The sequence below is a fragment of the Stegodyphus dumicola genome, chromosome X1 (genome assembly GCF_044657685.1).
Source record: "Stegodyphus dumicola isolate Sdum_Otavi_A_Nest chromosome X1, ASM4465768v1".
Taxonomy (NCBI): domain Eukaryota; kingdom Metazoa; phylum Arthropoda; class Arachnida; order Araneae; family Eresidae; genus Stegodyphus; species Stegodyphus dumicola.
In genome coordinates this window covers 218676745-218693536 of record NC_140780.1, presented here as the reverse complement: position 1 = coordinate 218693536, position 16792 = coordinate 218676745, and the positions used below count along the sequence as shown (strand labels likewise).

At 31.1% G+C, this 16792-nt stretch overlaps 1 protein-coding gene across 1 annotated transcript in view; it reads right to left on the bottom strand.

Moving 5' to 3' along the window:
- LOC118195666 (fibroblast growth factor receptor-like 1) overlaps positions 1 to 5068 on the bottom strand; it is a 141866-nt gene extending 136798 nt beyond the window's left edge. The window contains exon 1 of the mRNA XM_035366991.2: positions 4914 to 5068. The gene's annotated coding sequence lies outside the window, so the exon portion shown is untranslated. The remainder of the gene's footprint in view (positions 1 to 4913) is intronic.
- Between the last annotated feature and the right edge of the window lie 11724 nt (positions 5069 to 16792).

Genomic DNA, 16792 nt, shown 5'->3' with positions numbered 1-16792 from the left:
ATAACGTAGCACTAAAAATCCAAATCAAATAAATAATGTAGAAGTCAACCACACATTTTTGAGAAATGAGTCGATTTTCTTGCACACTTGCACATGTGCTTAAAAATTATTTTAAATACTTCTGAAAAATGAAAATGTGCTCTTTGTAACTATATTAACGAAAGTAATTTCTGTTTATCTCGTATAATTTCTGTTTATCTCGTAAGTTTATTTTTTGATTTCGAAGTGATACCCAGAATCAACCATCAGAAATGAAATGCTTGATTTCCATTCCCGTTTTGCAAGCAAACAGGTATTAAAAACCCCTGGAACATTCTGCAGTAATTAAGTTATTATTTTTTACCTTATTTTAAGCAATCATTGTATTTAAATGAATTTTTATGAACACGATTAAATATATATTTTCGGGAAATAATTGATTTTAGTTTAACACAACGCATACTTTAAAAGAATAAATACTGTGAACGCTCTGACAGGTATTTCTAGGTGTCATATTGAATTTATCGAGGAGTGTGGAAGGTATGTTTGCTTCCTTAGCAGCAGTTGTCGCTAAAATCACGGATGTCTGGTTCATAACAGTAAAGCTGCATAGCACACCCACTTTCGTTAGGGGATTGTACTTGCTGTGAGGTGACACCAAGTAACACATGCGTCGGTTGTGAATGTATGTTTACTGTTTCTTCTTGCTTACTTAAGAACATTTTAAAAAGGCCTTTCTGAAAGGAAATAAACCACAAACATTTTGACGGCTATATTTCTGTTGTAGAAAAAAATTAAATTCCCAAGGAAATTTGTCTGGAAAATCCCCGTGAAATATAAAATATAGTTTCACAGGAAACTGTTTAAACCTTTATACGAAAAGCAAAACGGCATTTATTTTCATCTCAGAGATTTTTTTAATTAACTGTAAGATATTTCTTAGACAAACCTACGGACAAAGTGGATTTGTTGCCATAAGATTCTTGTCAACTGTTTTGGTGCAGTTGTGAATAAATTATATAAGAAATAGCTGACACAATAGAAACAGAAAAATAAATTGAAAATAATAATAAATAAAAATATGTTTCTAAGAGCTGTTTCGGGATGCAAATTGAATGCTTTCGAAATAAGAACCATATTGTTTGCATAAGTCCGTGGTACAAATTAAGGAGCCCCCAAATGATACTTTACCAGTCTTGGAAAGAAAATGCGTTAAAATATCATAAAAAATTATATGTATATCTTATTTCATATGTATCATTTTCTTCTATTTCTTTCTCATCTCTCACTCTTTTGCATAAGATTCAATAAATCATGGGGCCGATAATTTTCTACTAAAGTTTTTCGTTATTTAGCCTAAACTTTTTTTTTAAAAAAAGGTTTACAAATATTTAGAATAATAAGTTTACAAATTTTATAGAATAATAGGTACAGGTAAAAGTATGAGGGACACGATGTGCCATAGGTCAGTTGGTAATGCCTTCCCATACTAAATATCTCTTTAAATAAATTCAAGCTTTATTAGAACTTACAAAGAAATTTTGAGGAAATAGGCAACTGAAGCTTTCCGAATGATCTAGAGCAGCGGTTCTCAAACATTTCACTAACGCGTAACATCTAAACAAAAATTGAAAACATTTAGTACCACCACTAAAAAGTACTACTACTATCACCACTCTTGAACAAAGCTCATCTTATAAATTTACGAGTGTTAAAGAAAAAATACTTTGCATCTTTGCGTACCACCTATTTTTCTCTTGCATACCACCAGTTGAGAACTCCTGATCTAGAGTTTACCTATTATGGTACATCGTGCAATCCCACTGTACGCCCCGCATTCAGTATTTATTAAAAATAACCCTTTAGGACATAAATAGATTACAATATAGTCTCTATACAATTTGAAATTCACAAATTAAATTGAACATCTGTTTTAGTGTAACAAAAGTAACAGATAAACATAATTAGTATACACATGAACATAATGAGATAACTATAATAAGTACTGGGAACACAATGTTATAATGAACTGTATAACATTGTGTTACAGTTCATTACAACTTCGTGTTCCCAGTACTTATTATATTCAGTTCATTATAACTTTGTGTTCCCAGTATTTATTATATTCAGTTCATTATAACTTTATGTTCCCAATACTTATTATAGTTATCTTATTATGTTTATCTGTATACTTTTCTATCTCATTATATTTATAGAATAATAGCATTTTTTCCCTAGCCGAGAAAAGCGAGAAATCAACTACACCCTCGTCGAGATTCGAACAACAGGTCTTTCAACTGCTAGCTAGGCGTGTTCATAAAAACGCACATGGGAAATGGGATTTCCCACTTAAACGGTAACCAAAGAAAGGTATAAAATCCAGTCAACCAAATTTAGATGGTGACAAAATATAGTCCACTATATTTTAGTTAGGCGTCACAGTAGTGATATTGTTTTTGTTTTTTTCCCTGCCGCCGAGAAACGTGGAAAATGAAGTGTGCCCTCTGCGGTATTCGAATCATGAACCATCCTGTTGGTATGTAGACGTGCTATCGCTTTTACACTACGAACGTACAGCTTACACTTCACGTTTGTAAGGAAAAGCACACACGTGGAAATACGTTAATTCCTTGCCGTCTTACTTTTCGTGTGAGTAACTAATAACCTTGATCCCAAATATCCAAAATCTTCATCTTATAGTTTTTCCTGTAACAAATAGTTGAAATTTTCTGATAAATTGTTTACGAATTTAAACGTTCCAGCGTATTAAAAACTGACACAGTTTGGAATAGTCTAAGAAATTAAATATTTATTTGCAATATTTTTATTTCTAAATTACAAAAAAAAATTGACGAATTTTTTGCTCCTGAAGAACAGTCACCTCTATGCCAGCATCCTAGAAATTCATATAGTTTTACACAAAAATCTGTGCTAGTCTAATATTCCCCTCTTAAGCACATTATGGCAGTATGTCACTTTGATCTATGAGTCAACAGCGAGTAAATTATGTCACGTTTATTCATTAGCATAATCTCCTCAACGAAAAAAATTTAAAGTCTTAAAAGATAAAATCTTGATATTATGATTCATTTGGATTTATAAAGTTAAGTATTTCCGTTGTCATGATAAAATGCTACGAATTTATAAAATTTGAGATAAAAAAACTGCGATTGAATATAAGCATCATTGTTTCGAAACTAAGTTTATTTTAAATTTTAAACAAATACAGCTATTTAAAATCATATAAGTTATTCGGCAAGAAATTAACTCAAAGAATTTAGTTTATAAATTCCCTAAGGACTTTGCTTTAATTAGAACTCGATTCTTATCCATTACAACTAACGTTGTCCACTAATAAAACAGGCTTATAATGTAACTGAATATTCTCTCACATAGAGACGTCATATAATTCCTTATCATTCCGAGGCTGGACATGTTCCGCCCAAATAAAAGATCGATGAACGAAACTCATGTTCCTTGAAGGTACTTAATTTTGTTGGTGTTTGTGCCATTATTAACTCCTTACTTTAACCGAGATTTCAGCCTAAGAAGCTTGTAAGGCCGCGGATCGAAATGCGAGGCTGCCCTTTTCAAACGTCTACATGATCTTTTGTCGAATAGGAACACTTTGCCTGTTTAACTGCGAATATAATTTTAAAATATAAATTTAAATATATTAGTTAGATATTAAATACGACTGAACGTGTCTAAAGAAAGGAAATGGATACAAATTTAAAAATTTCTAAATAATTCCATTTTAGTTCAATAATTATTGAATTTTTAATTAATTGTTTTATAATAATCTAGTTTTTTTCAACATATTTCTTAATGACTTTCAAATTAACTTTTTAATTATTTTAATTTCGAAAGACATTTTGCAATATCCGCATCATACGTCAGTATCTTTTAACTTTACAGTTATGAATTCATATATGCTTATACCATGAAAAGAAAATTTAAGCTGCATTAAGTTTTTCATAATACATGCTTAGGTACTTAATCTATATGCTAAACGAAGAAGTACAATTTATTTTTAATTCAAGGCTTCTCTATATTACAAAACCCCAGAAACTGTCTACTTTTGGTTTAATTATAAAATATTTCATAACTGCGGGTTTAAACTAAATCACACAAGCATCATATTATTACAACGTATATAAACAAATATAATAGAATCATCTGAATATTAATGCAAGTAAGCCATATGAATATACCAAGGAAAAAAATAAGTTCGTCGTTATATACGAGTATTTACGTAGTTACATTTTTATAAAAGAGAAACTCTTATAAAAACCTTTAAATATTTAACTAAGAAAAACAAATCAAGTATGCGAAATGTAATGAGTTCAGATTGCTTACATAAGCAAACGGTCTGCTTGTAAAGTATTTTTCAAGAAATGAATAGGGAAATTTTAATACTAGTAATTTGTATAAGACAGGGCAAAATTATATCTTAGACTAGCATTAATTAACTTTAGCGAAAAAATAATTTGAATAATTTCACAGGGAAAAAGTATCGTATATTCTGTCCCTGTATCGTATATTCTGTCGAAATATGTAGAATTCTTTAAAATTAACACTAGTCTATGAATGAATCGAGTCTTATTCCCTTGATTTAGAAAGCGGGCTTTTCTTGCGTCCACTTAATATTAATATAAAATCGTATTAATTTGAAGGCCCATATACTGGGGGGGAAAATATTGAATTTAGGAATTCTGTGTCTTGTTATATCTTATTTTGTATACGGATTTGTTATACTACGACTGTTGCTGAAATAATTTAATTTTGATTTAAGGTAAAGAAAATAATATATATATATATATATATATATATATATATATATATATATATATTATTTAAGGACACGAGTTTGTGTGATTTCTGCCGCTAATGGCATTTATCACGGGGCCCGCGCAAACAACAAAATATCCTACCTGTCGCTACGGTCATTAGATGACCCTGTCAAGTTACCCGCTAATCCGTTCCACGTGGATACAGTGCGCATCGCATCCTGCGAACTACCCTACCATCGAAACGACAGCCTAAGCTAAGACTGAAGCACTGATCGGGCAGGTGCCGGCGTAAACTAACATCATCCAATCAGAAGAAAGTAGAGAACAGAGAGGGGGAAGAAACTTGCCAAGTCTTTCGCTGAGACGTCTGAGGTATTTATCTCTTGAGATGAACTGTACCAATTAGTGTTAACAGGCGTTCAGCTGTTGATTAAGGTATGCTAAGAAGAATCTCATGGAGACGCATGCTTTAAAAGTATCTCAAAAACACATTCGCATGGAATTAGAGTTTTCATTTTTAAAAGTAATTTAATTGGCAGTTCTTCGAATGGTAACTTTACGCAAGTGGAATGACTTTTTCCGCAGATACAAATAAATGAAAATGAGACAAACGCTCTAAATTGGGGGATGAGCATTTCAGATTTACAATATCTTGAAAAATAAGTATGTTAAGTTTTGGTAAAGTTAATAAATTATTTAAGATGTATACTTTAAGATATACTGATAGAATTCACCACTTACTTGTTCTCATGGACTAAATTTCGTCGAAAATAAGCACCTCTTTCTTTCAGACTTAACTCTACTTATCTGTTATTTATCAGTTTTTATAAGTAATAAATCTGCTGAAATAATACAGAGCGAAAGCGATATACAAATCAGATAAAAAAAACTAAACCATCATATTTAAACATATTAAGTTAAAAAAAATTTTTTTAAAGGGATATACAATACGTTATATTCTTCTTTTTTCAAGGAGCTAATTTCTTTTAATGATTTAATTATACATAAATATATATATATAGTACGTGAGTGTGTGTTCTACCAATAATTCTCTTTCAATGAGTAAGTCAGAAAATAATAATAAAAATAAGTATTATTTTTAGAATAAAAAATTTTGAAAAGTAATATATATATATATAAACAAGCAAGGTAATTAGTACAATACTGTATGACCAATTTGGTCTAGAAAACATTTTGCGCAATATGCTGCAAAATAAGTAAATTAGAAATAGTAGAAAGCTCGCCTAAATGTTACCAGGAGCTGTGGCTCCAAAAAGTTCAACACGTTTTTAAAAAACAATGTCATTGAAGGGTGAGAAATATGCTACACGAGGGGGAGGGAAAAAAAAAAAAAAAAAAAAAACATAGTAAAATACTCAGTGTTGGAAACTAGTAATGGCAAAAAATACATATATATATATATATATATATATTGTTTATTTAATCTTTTATATTTACACATTTCATTGCACTTTTTTTACTTATGTTAATATTGTCAACGGAACCACAGTATCTAAGCAACTTTTTGGCGTAAGAACTAGGAATTTTCTTTTAACTTTATTCTAAATTTTGCAGCTGAGTGCGCAAAGTTTTTGACTACATAAGTCTTTTATAGTTTGTTCTCTTTTCTTTAATTATATATAAACTATGGATTCACTATTTTTAGATAATTCTACTAAAATTAATCTTAGGAGATAATATAATCAATATTTCTTTATTTAAGTTCATACAACATATATATATATATATAAATTCATATATATATATATATATATATATATATATATATAAATTCATGTTTTTTCATTGATATCAGTTAGATACATTTTTTAAAGTAAAGTAGAAATTTCAGTTTTAAAGAAGCGTATTATTGTTTTAAATTATTCAATTTGTTGACCAGTAATAGCCTGATGAAATCTGGAAGAAAAATTTAAGATATTATGCTTTGAGAAGCGGCAACAGTCTGAGATTCGGTTTCATTATACAAGACTCGTTCATCATCATATGAGATAAACAACGTATTATATTAAATTTGTTTATGATGAATTAAACTTTTTAGTGAGCGTGCAAGCTAAATAAAGGTCTTACCATGTTGCGTGGCTACACATTGGTTTTCATGTTGGGTTGGCCATGTTGTGTGGATGATAGATGTTGCTTCCCAGAGACATAATCATGTCTACGGACTTTATTTTTCAGGGCGTGATTTTATATTAACTGAAAACAGTAACGCCTCTTAGAAGTGATAGTAATAGTGGTAATGAAAAATTATGTTAAAAGAAATAATCATGTAACTCAAAACAAGAATACCAGTACTTATTATTATTATTATTATAAATAACCTCATTATTTCTTTTTAGCATACATTCCCTCCCTCGAAAAAAAACTGAATCTTAATCATGTTATAAAGCATTTTCTCCCTCCCTCCTTTCCGCATGTCTTCGGGGTGTGATTAGAAATATACTCGAAGAGAGAGAATTCGAGAAGTTCAGGGTTCGAGTTCCGGAGAGGGCACTGCACATTATTCACGTTTCTTGTTTCAAAAAAACCTAATGACCGGACACTGGCGCCCGAACTAAAAGGTGATGGACGATAATTTGTTCCCCCCAGGATTCGGCGATTTGACCTCTTAATTCCCAGTCCTAATAAATCCTAATAAATCTACAGTGGCGCCCGAATTAAAAAGGGTGTGGATGATGATTCTTTACCACCAGGATTTGGAGACTGGGTCCCCTAATCCCCAGTCGCTCTTTGAAGGGCAGAGTTTATAAGGTATTTTCTCCTTCCTTTCCGCATGCCTTCCTGGTGTAATTGGAAGCATATTTTACGCGTAATCATGAGGTCCAGGGTTCGAGTCCCGGCGATGGCACCGCTCATTTTTCACGTCTTCCTGCATCAAAAACTCTAATGACTCTGCAAGGTCTCTTAAACTTGTTCTGAATTTTTGAAACATGAAAATAATTTCGCTTTCCCAAAAGTTCCCGAGTTCCCAAGTTCTGAAAAATGCAGGCGGAATTTTTTTTAATTTACTTATTTATATTTATTTTATTGTTACTGTTATTTCAGGAATGTACGAAAAAAAATTCAAGCTTAATTATAGATACTTTTGAAGTGGTCTTGTAATAAATATTAAACCCACAGTTTTGACTGAAATATTTTTCAAATGTCCATTTAAATTTCATCGTCTCTGTTTCAGCATGAAAGGATGTCAGGACTCACAAAAGAAATAATTACGGAAGTTAATTAACATTTTAGTTTCAGACCTAAGGAGCTTTTATCTGGAGCGACACAATCACATCTATGTTTACCTGATTTCTTTAGAAAAGTGATGTCAGTAACTAGCATAGAGGAAGAAAGTTACTTAGCAAATAAAATTTAGTTATTTAGATTTATAAGAATGTTTTTTGCAAAGGTTAACGAAATGATGCACTGCAAAAAAAACAATAGTATAGGAAAACAGCATTATAACCTTGTAATTGACTGGAGTTAAAATTTTGTTCCGTAAGAATTATTTCTTAGGTTATAACTATATATAAAAAATTGTGTCATTTTTAAAAACTTTTTATGTATTTTTGTTGCGTGGACAAGTAACGAGTACATTGTGCCAATCATTTGAAATTCCTTTAATCTTAAATGTTTGGTTAAAAGTCTTGGTTAAAAACTACTGTCACAAATTATATAATACTAATTTGTAAATATTAAAGTTTTTCAAAACATAAGAGCAAAAATTCCAAAAGCAAGCTTGCTTCAAGAGGAACTCGGACTCTGAAATTTCGCTTTGCAGGTACATGGCAAAAGGGAGAAAATGCAGATAAATTACTTTTTTCTTAACACCTCAATATTCTTAGGATCTATTTAATTGAGGGTCGGATGTCTTTACAGCAATCCCTCTGTTTAGAAATGTAAATGTACGTCTAGCAAATACAGGTATCTGGCCTGATCTTACAAATTGATTGTCATGACAAAAATCATAATATATGACAAATTCTCAATTAATATAAGACATGAATTTTAATTGGTGATAGCTTAATTGAAATCTGATTGTGAAATAAAAGGCTTTGGGCAGACATGCATGAATTTTAGATAAAATCAAAAAAGCTTTTAAATGCATTAGCAAAAATATGGCTCGTTTTGAATCATAAGACGACGTCTTTATCAGGGTTACGTAACTGATGACTTGTTTCTCGAAACGTTTATTGGTATATGATAAGACTTCTTAACGTTAAAATTGATTATGTCTGACTTGATGAGACGGAGAGCTCTGTATCATCTCTGAAGGTAAAAAAATGTCCTTTTCAAGCTATATAGCTGTCAAAATGTACTTCAATAATGTACTGCTTTGAGTAAGGCTAAAAGTATGGCACAGGTAAACATTGAAACAACGAAGAATATTTAATCTTCCTTATTACGTAACCGCACAAATACTTTTGAGAAACTCTTGTTTATTATGCTAGTCCGACTCAGCACATAAAAGAATAAAAGGAATAAATTACAAAAGAGCCTTGATTATTCAAACTAAAAGGGATCTGTCGGACCTCAGATAGTTAATTTTCATATTTAAGAATAAATTAATGTTTCAAGTATAAAAGATTTAATTTCGAAAGCAATGTTATTAATTTCACTAAACATAAATAAAATCTCGAGGATTAAGCGCTTTATTTTTTGGCATAATAATATTTTTCAGCAAAAAACTCTTAAGACCCATAAAAAATACGCGTAACAGTTGTTTTTTCCACATTATAATGCGTAGCTAACAATTGTGTAGTTTCATCTCTTATTTTAACTGATGAATAATTGTTAATTTGTTTTAATTAAAGTCCCGATTCCTTGAGTTTAGATGCTATATTTATGGGTAATACACAAGCAATATTTTTCGCAATATTTTTCGTTCACAAATCAAATTTCGCAATTCACAAGCAATATTTTTCGTTCATGCGCATAGATTGAAGCAGATTAAATAGGAACAAATCTAGATTATAAGAGTCTGAGGCAAGGTATTGAGACATGCGATTATAAAAATAAAGGCTAGGAGAAATTTCGAGGGTCTAAGAAAACTATTATTTAATAATAAGAGATGAGGGATCGCAAAATTTCAGACAATTTTTCTCTCAGTTTTACTTTCATATTTTTCTCAGCAATACTCATCTGTATCAGTTCAAGTAAGTTTAAAGGAATTCAGGCTCTCCACGTTCGGATAAGCCAAATTCCACCTTTCGGATAAGTGAAATTCCACCGTTCGGACGACCGAAATTAGCGAAATAAAAATTGAAAAATTAACGCTTTTTTTTCTAACAGTCACAGTTTTTCTCACGAGAACTGAGCCAGTATATGTTTTGAGCATCTTTGTTTAATAATTCAGTTCACACTTGTTGATATTTATGCATCTCAATTGATTGTTTCTTTTCTCTCCAGATTAAATGTGGATTAGCATTGGTGCTACATGCCTAAAATAAGCAGTATTGTACGAGAGAAAGGAAGTTACTCATTTCCGCATGCATTCTATGAAATGTACAATATCTTTCAAATATTTTCAAAATACGTATTTCCATGTCCTTTACGCTTTCATCTGCATTCATGTTATAAATGATCGTATAAAAACATTGTTATTAAACAGTTTCTTCCTTCTTTAGATCTCTACTTCTTTTATTTCATTAACATTCATTCTAATCTATTATGCGTTTTAGGCTTTCCGTAAGTTTCCCTTTCGTTTTCCTTTCCCACCCCCTTCTTTGTTCTTTCTTTTTCTGAGCAGGCGGACAGAAATCTGTCATTTTTTATTACTTCTTCACTATGTTGAGGTACTCTTACCGTAATATTACTAGTGACTACATTTTCCGTTACCATTTAACATACAATCTTCTTTTGTATACATTTAGAAAAAAACCTTATAAAATATTCAGCTGATTTTCCAAACATATATCAGTTATACATCAACCTTTGCATCAATACACCTTGCATTCTAAACATATATCAGTTATGTCTTGCTGTTATATTCCATTTTCGGCTGAACAAAATCTTATGTAACGTTTGTTTAATTATACTGATCTACTTTTGACTTATATTAGCTTTATTTAAACAAGTATTTATTCTGTTGAATATAAAAGAAGCTGATAAATCTATATTAACACTTGAATTCATTTCAAATGCGAATACTTCTGATGATTTAAAAAAATAATAATAAATGACGGTCAAAATTGACGTGTACTCAGATTTCGTGTAATTTTCAAAATGCCTTTCTTTTCACCTTGAAAATAAATTAACGAACAACAGCGAAAAAATTGCCCCTTCACGTCATTAGATTCAATGAAGTAGACGAGAATTTTTACAGGAACAAAACACGAAAAGAGAAAACATCGATATAATTTCGTGTTTGTTAAACAGATCCTCGCAGTCGAATTCTGTAAAGCTTATCTGACAATAGTTTGATTGAAGGTAATTTGTCGCTGTGGTAAGCGGTAAAGGATATTTAAGATAATTTCTTTTAGTCAACAACTGCCAAAGAAGTGGCCCATAGTGGGCACTGGTTACAGTGCCGAAACCAGAATATGACATAATTACTTTCCTCCGCTTGATATTCTCTTTCATGTATCTTTAAAGCTAATCATCATATCCCTTTTTAACGACAGAGCTATTACCCATTTTCATCATGAATTCCGTTCAAAAGGGAGCATTGTTATTTTCCCATCAACAATTTTCAAGATAGGTTTAAATTTTAAACAATTGCTAAATTATTTTAGAGACTACAGAAAATTCTTGCTTATAGCATTATGAACTGTAACTGTAGATAAAGTTATAAGCCAGAATAAATCATCTCCAAGCCAAGTTCGATTAATTATCAAATTTAAAACCATAAAGGTTAGGTTATTTAATTACGGCAAAGCCTCGAGGGCTATCTGCCTAAGGGGAGGGATGCCTTCGTGGAGGACGTTCTAAGGAAAACTGGCTTGTATACACGTTACACATGGGGAAAACTACGAAAACACCCACCCAGCCAGCCCGTTCGCGGGATTCGAACCTCGGGCCGAATTACCAGTGTTCAGCGACTTTACCGCTCGGCCGCTGGTGGGCTCTTAAAACCATAAAGAAAAAGCATGCAATTTAAATGAGCTGATTTGTCCATCAGACATTCTAATTACAATTACGAATACGAATTTTCAGACTGATTATCAGATAGCTTAGTTAAAAATAAATTTGTCGAAACCAAGCCGCAAAATTTTTGAACCTGTGGTTAAATTACAAAAAGAGAACAGGAAAAGAACTAAAGTAGTTGAAAGTAGATAACTGCGATTGTTTTCAAAGTATGTAGTGAACTAACTCTTCGCTAAATCAGTTATGAAGCTCTTAAACATTGAACATATATCAATCAATTATGAAATATTTTCGAAAGGATAGTAAATATTTTCAGAGGAAACGATATGCATGTGAGTGCTATCTTGCTTGGAAAAAGACAGATGCGTAAGTATATTTTAGAAAGAACTTAATCTTAGATATAAACTCATGATCGAATGAATAAATACTGTATCTCACTCACTAATAAGGCCAGTACACTTATAATAACTAAAGAAGATTTACCAATCTCTTTCTAAACTGGATTTCATTTCAAGTTCATCTTAACATCTCCCACTGGTAAAACAAAGATAGGCGGTCACGAGCATTTTATTTCAAATTTCTGATTTATCACGCTTGCAAATTAATTTAAAATTTTCTGAAATAATTAAAAGTTTATTCTTTGTATTATGCTAAACATAATTGTTAGATTCATTCTTAAAAGCTGAGATCAAATATATGGCAGGATGCCGTAAATAATAGCGCACTTATAATGGAATGATAACTTAACTCATTAATAATAAAAATGTCAAATTATGAACTGAAACATTTTTTGCCGTTTTACTTCACATAAACAATATTGCCTCTGCATTCAACTGCAAAGCTTTACTGGGCCTAATTTTCTCGCAGTGCTTTAATTGTTTGTTGTCCCAGTGTCTTAAGCATTATTTCACAATTCCTCAATAGATTCGTTTCTTCCTACAGAAAAGAAGGAAAGGAGGGAGAAAGGAGTGATACTACATTTTCAGCAAATAAAGTGAGTCTGGTTGCCATCAATCAACGACTAAGCACTGACTGCAAGTGAAGATAAATCTTGCTAAGCCCTTGTGTTTAGCTTGAGCAGGAGGGAAACAGAAGTGCTCACGTTCGTAGCGTGTTCAGAAGCTAAACAATATAAAAAGCTAACTTTAGGTGAATTAAACGTACATTTTCAGTTTGCTTTTACTTTTAGCAAAGATCTGTTTCTACTTAAAGCAAACTTTTATTTACTCAAAGCAGAAAATCATTACATTTACAAACAAATAACTCATGAAAATAATTTGAAACATTTTGAGGTGACAAATCTGCACTAACTTTTAAACAGATAAAGTCATGACTCCTTAATTAGTGTTAAAGTTTTTATGTAAAATTACGATGTCATGAGCTTGTTCATAAAACTAGTTCGAGTCTAAATGTAATAATATATTAACCCTTACATGCGACTATTTTTCAAGGTAAAGATAATAATTTTCAAAAGTTATAAAAAATCAATATGTGGCATAAATTTGAGCGTAAAGTTTCTATAAAGTGGTAAGAAATTTCTCTTTGTTTCTTACCAATACAGAATAACGGTATCGCTGTTAAATCTAACGAAAAATGAAGTGTTATTCATCTTACAGCAACGCTTCTGAAGAATATGTTATGCGGTATCACATCACGAAAAGCAAGATTTTTTTAGTTCTTCATATCTAGTAAAGCGTGTTTTTTAGTCCTTAAGAAGACGGTTACTTGCAGAAAATATATTTTCATGTTCTTTGTATGCCTAAACACAGTAGACATAATTTTTGATATGACAATCCTTATCTTATTTCTGTAAATTCATATCTCCACCAAAAGGAAAACTGTATGATAAAATAAATTAAACTGATATACAAACATAATATCCCTTCATACAATTTTTTGAGCAATTTCGTAAAATTAACAGTCCAGTTATCTGACTTTGGGTTATTCGACATACCTTAAAAACTTAATAATAATATTCAAAATAATAGTAATGTATAATATCATTATTGCTACTGTGATGCTATTTTCATTCAAGATGTACATCCGTTTTGCTTCAAAATGAGCTGCAGTCAAGATAATTATAATCATATATTATTGTCATTAGTAAACTCTGTGTTGTTTAGCAACATATTCGTCTATTTTATTCATTCAACGCACTTCTTCGTTTCTAAATAGTTACAACTTTAAACACATCAATTCTGACTACGATTTAAATAGCTTTTTCACTGTACAACTTGTTGAATTTTACAGAGTACGTATTATTCCTTCCTCTAACAATGCAGTATATTTTTCACTGCTACGCCGATTTTAATATATAGTGAACTGTGGCTTGTAATGGGTTTATTTTTTAGCGAAATAGTTTTATTACTGTAAACATAAAAGTTAAAACTGCGCATCGATTTTAAGTTACGTTTGTCTTAACATTGCTTATCGTTTATAATAAACTGTTATTTTTGTTCGATATATCTACTTAACAGCCAGCCTTCAGTAATTTCGGATTATAGACGTTATCGTTTATCTGACTGTCATTCAGTTTCGTTTATGGTGGATAATTGAGACAAATGGCGGATTTATGGGCAGAATACGACGCAGTCTCGAAGGCCCAATCGTTTCTAATGCACCCAAAATGTTAATAAAAAAATAAAAGTATCACGTGTTTTAAGTCAAGGGAGTCTCAAAAGTGAACCACGCAAATAATTTCATAAATAAGCCACTGATTGTGACTTTGCTGTAAATGATTTTCAACAAGTCTTTCAAATCTCAAAAAGTTAAATGAAATTTTTCTGGATAAATATTTAATAATAAGAAGTGATCATAAAAAGATAAATATATTATCGAAGCATTACAAAGTGTATTTTCAGCCTGTTACAAAATTTGGTAAAGTAGAGAATGCTTAACACCAGGAAACATATAACTGCACAACTAAAATCAGATTTCTAAAACTGAGTTCAAATAAAATATTTTACCCTTAATCTGGAGTTAAACATTCGATTTTGTCACGTGTTCTACAGTATGCAAGGTAAATTTAAATACTTTCTGACTATCAGTCAAGATTCAGGTATCTCATTACCGTTCTTAAAACTGAGGTACTATATCTGCAACTCTGTTAAATCTAATAATAAAGAAGTAATAAGCAAACAAAAATCAAACAACCAATTTGATTTTTTTTTCTTTTCTTTCTTTCTCTCCCCGAAATAAAATAAATGCATAATTGTACCTTACGTTTTTATGTAAAGTACTAATTTTCTATAACTTCTTCGAGAAATGCCTTGCGACTAAGGGCTGTGTTTGATTCACTAGATTTGACCATTAACACTCGAGGGTTGTCTGCTTTTGCTTAGTGCCGTTTCGTCCTTTCCCTTTTCATCCCCAACTCGAAATAAGTACTGTTTCGTCCGCTGCCTTCTCTCCGCCGATTCTCTCTTTCCTGTTTCATCCGTTGTTCAAAAAGCCAGTTTACAATAAAGCGAACGCCTGATTTCGTCATTTAAAGCTGATTAGACGAGATGACTCTTACTTAGCTTGTGATTTCTAATATTTATTAAGTATTTCCTTTAGACAAATTCTTCTGAGCAAAATAATTACAGACATGTTAAAAAAATGTGGATGTGAATCGAGTTACGTTTTTGTTATACAGTGTACTTTTTTTCAATTTCAGTACTTCTAAAGCAATAGAACTATGGTTCCATTGCTTTGAAAGAAAAAATGTAAACTGAGTTTAATGTTCATGTTTCATTAAAAGGACAGGTGAGATGTCTACGCAACCATCCACAGTTTTAGAGGATTTTGAGCTTTCAGAAGCGACCTCTTCGAGGTGTCGACAACAGAAGATTCACTATAACTATTTTCTAATAGATAGTGGAATTTATTTAATCTAGTGTCAATTAAAAAAATGACTCTTTATACCAAGAGAGATTTAAGAGCAATATAAATGTAATTTTTCTTTCAAAATCAATTGTTATCTTAACTTAATTGTTTTGTATATCTTGTAGGGTTTATATTTATTTTAACTAACATTTATTTTAAGTTTAAACTATCTTTCCTGTCAAGCCTTACTTTCCCCTAGAATTGCCAATGCCAGAGTATGTAAATTCAGTAAAATTAAAATAAAATAGAACGCGCAAAGTATTTAAATCTTTAGCAGAAGTAATTTTGAGTTAAATAGAAGGGAAACGAGTTCGAAACTGTGCTTTCTTGCTTCACGAGCGTGAAGGTGGCTAGGTAGAAATTGAAGAACCGCGCGTTTCGGCCTGTGTGCTTGCCTCGGCAGATAGTTGAATCTTTCAATTTCTTATTAAGAAAGTTTGCTGAAATCTCAGCTGTATCTTAGAACGCGGTTAGGTTAGTTACGTTTAGAGAGCCTCGTAGGTAGTAACTTGTTATTATTCATTTTTAGTTTATTTTTATTTTACCGCCGGGTCGGCGTAGTTTGTGAGCGTCAAGTGCACGCATCTGTAACTTCTAAAGTAGAATAAAAAGGGAGTTAAACCCTTCTTAAGAGTTTTGTGTACTTTCCAATTCATAGCAGTCACTATTATTGTTGAGTGTAGGTTGGGGCCGCGCAACACCACAATCTTTTTCATTCTAACGAATGTAAATTCATGATCATTAAACAAATATACAGCAAGGCGAGATAAAGTATCAAAAAATTAAAATTTGAAAAATTAATAATAATTTGTTCATTATTATTTATAATACTATTAATGAATGATGAATTTATAGAATATTTCATATACATAAAATCTAAAAATGTGAAACTTTCAATTTTACAAGTCATTATAAAAATGAATTCGTATAGTTAGAAAATTTTTTAGAAATATATTATATATGTAGTTATTTGCAATCTTTAAAAACCATAGTAACACGATGCATATGTATCACTATATTCAATCATAAAACAAAAAATGTATGATTTACATTCTTACAAACGTAAA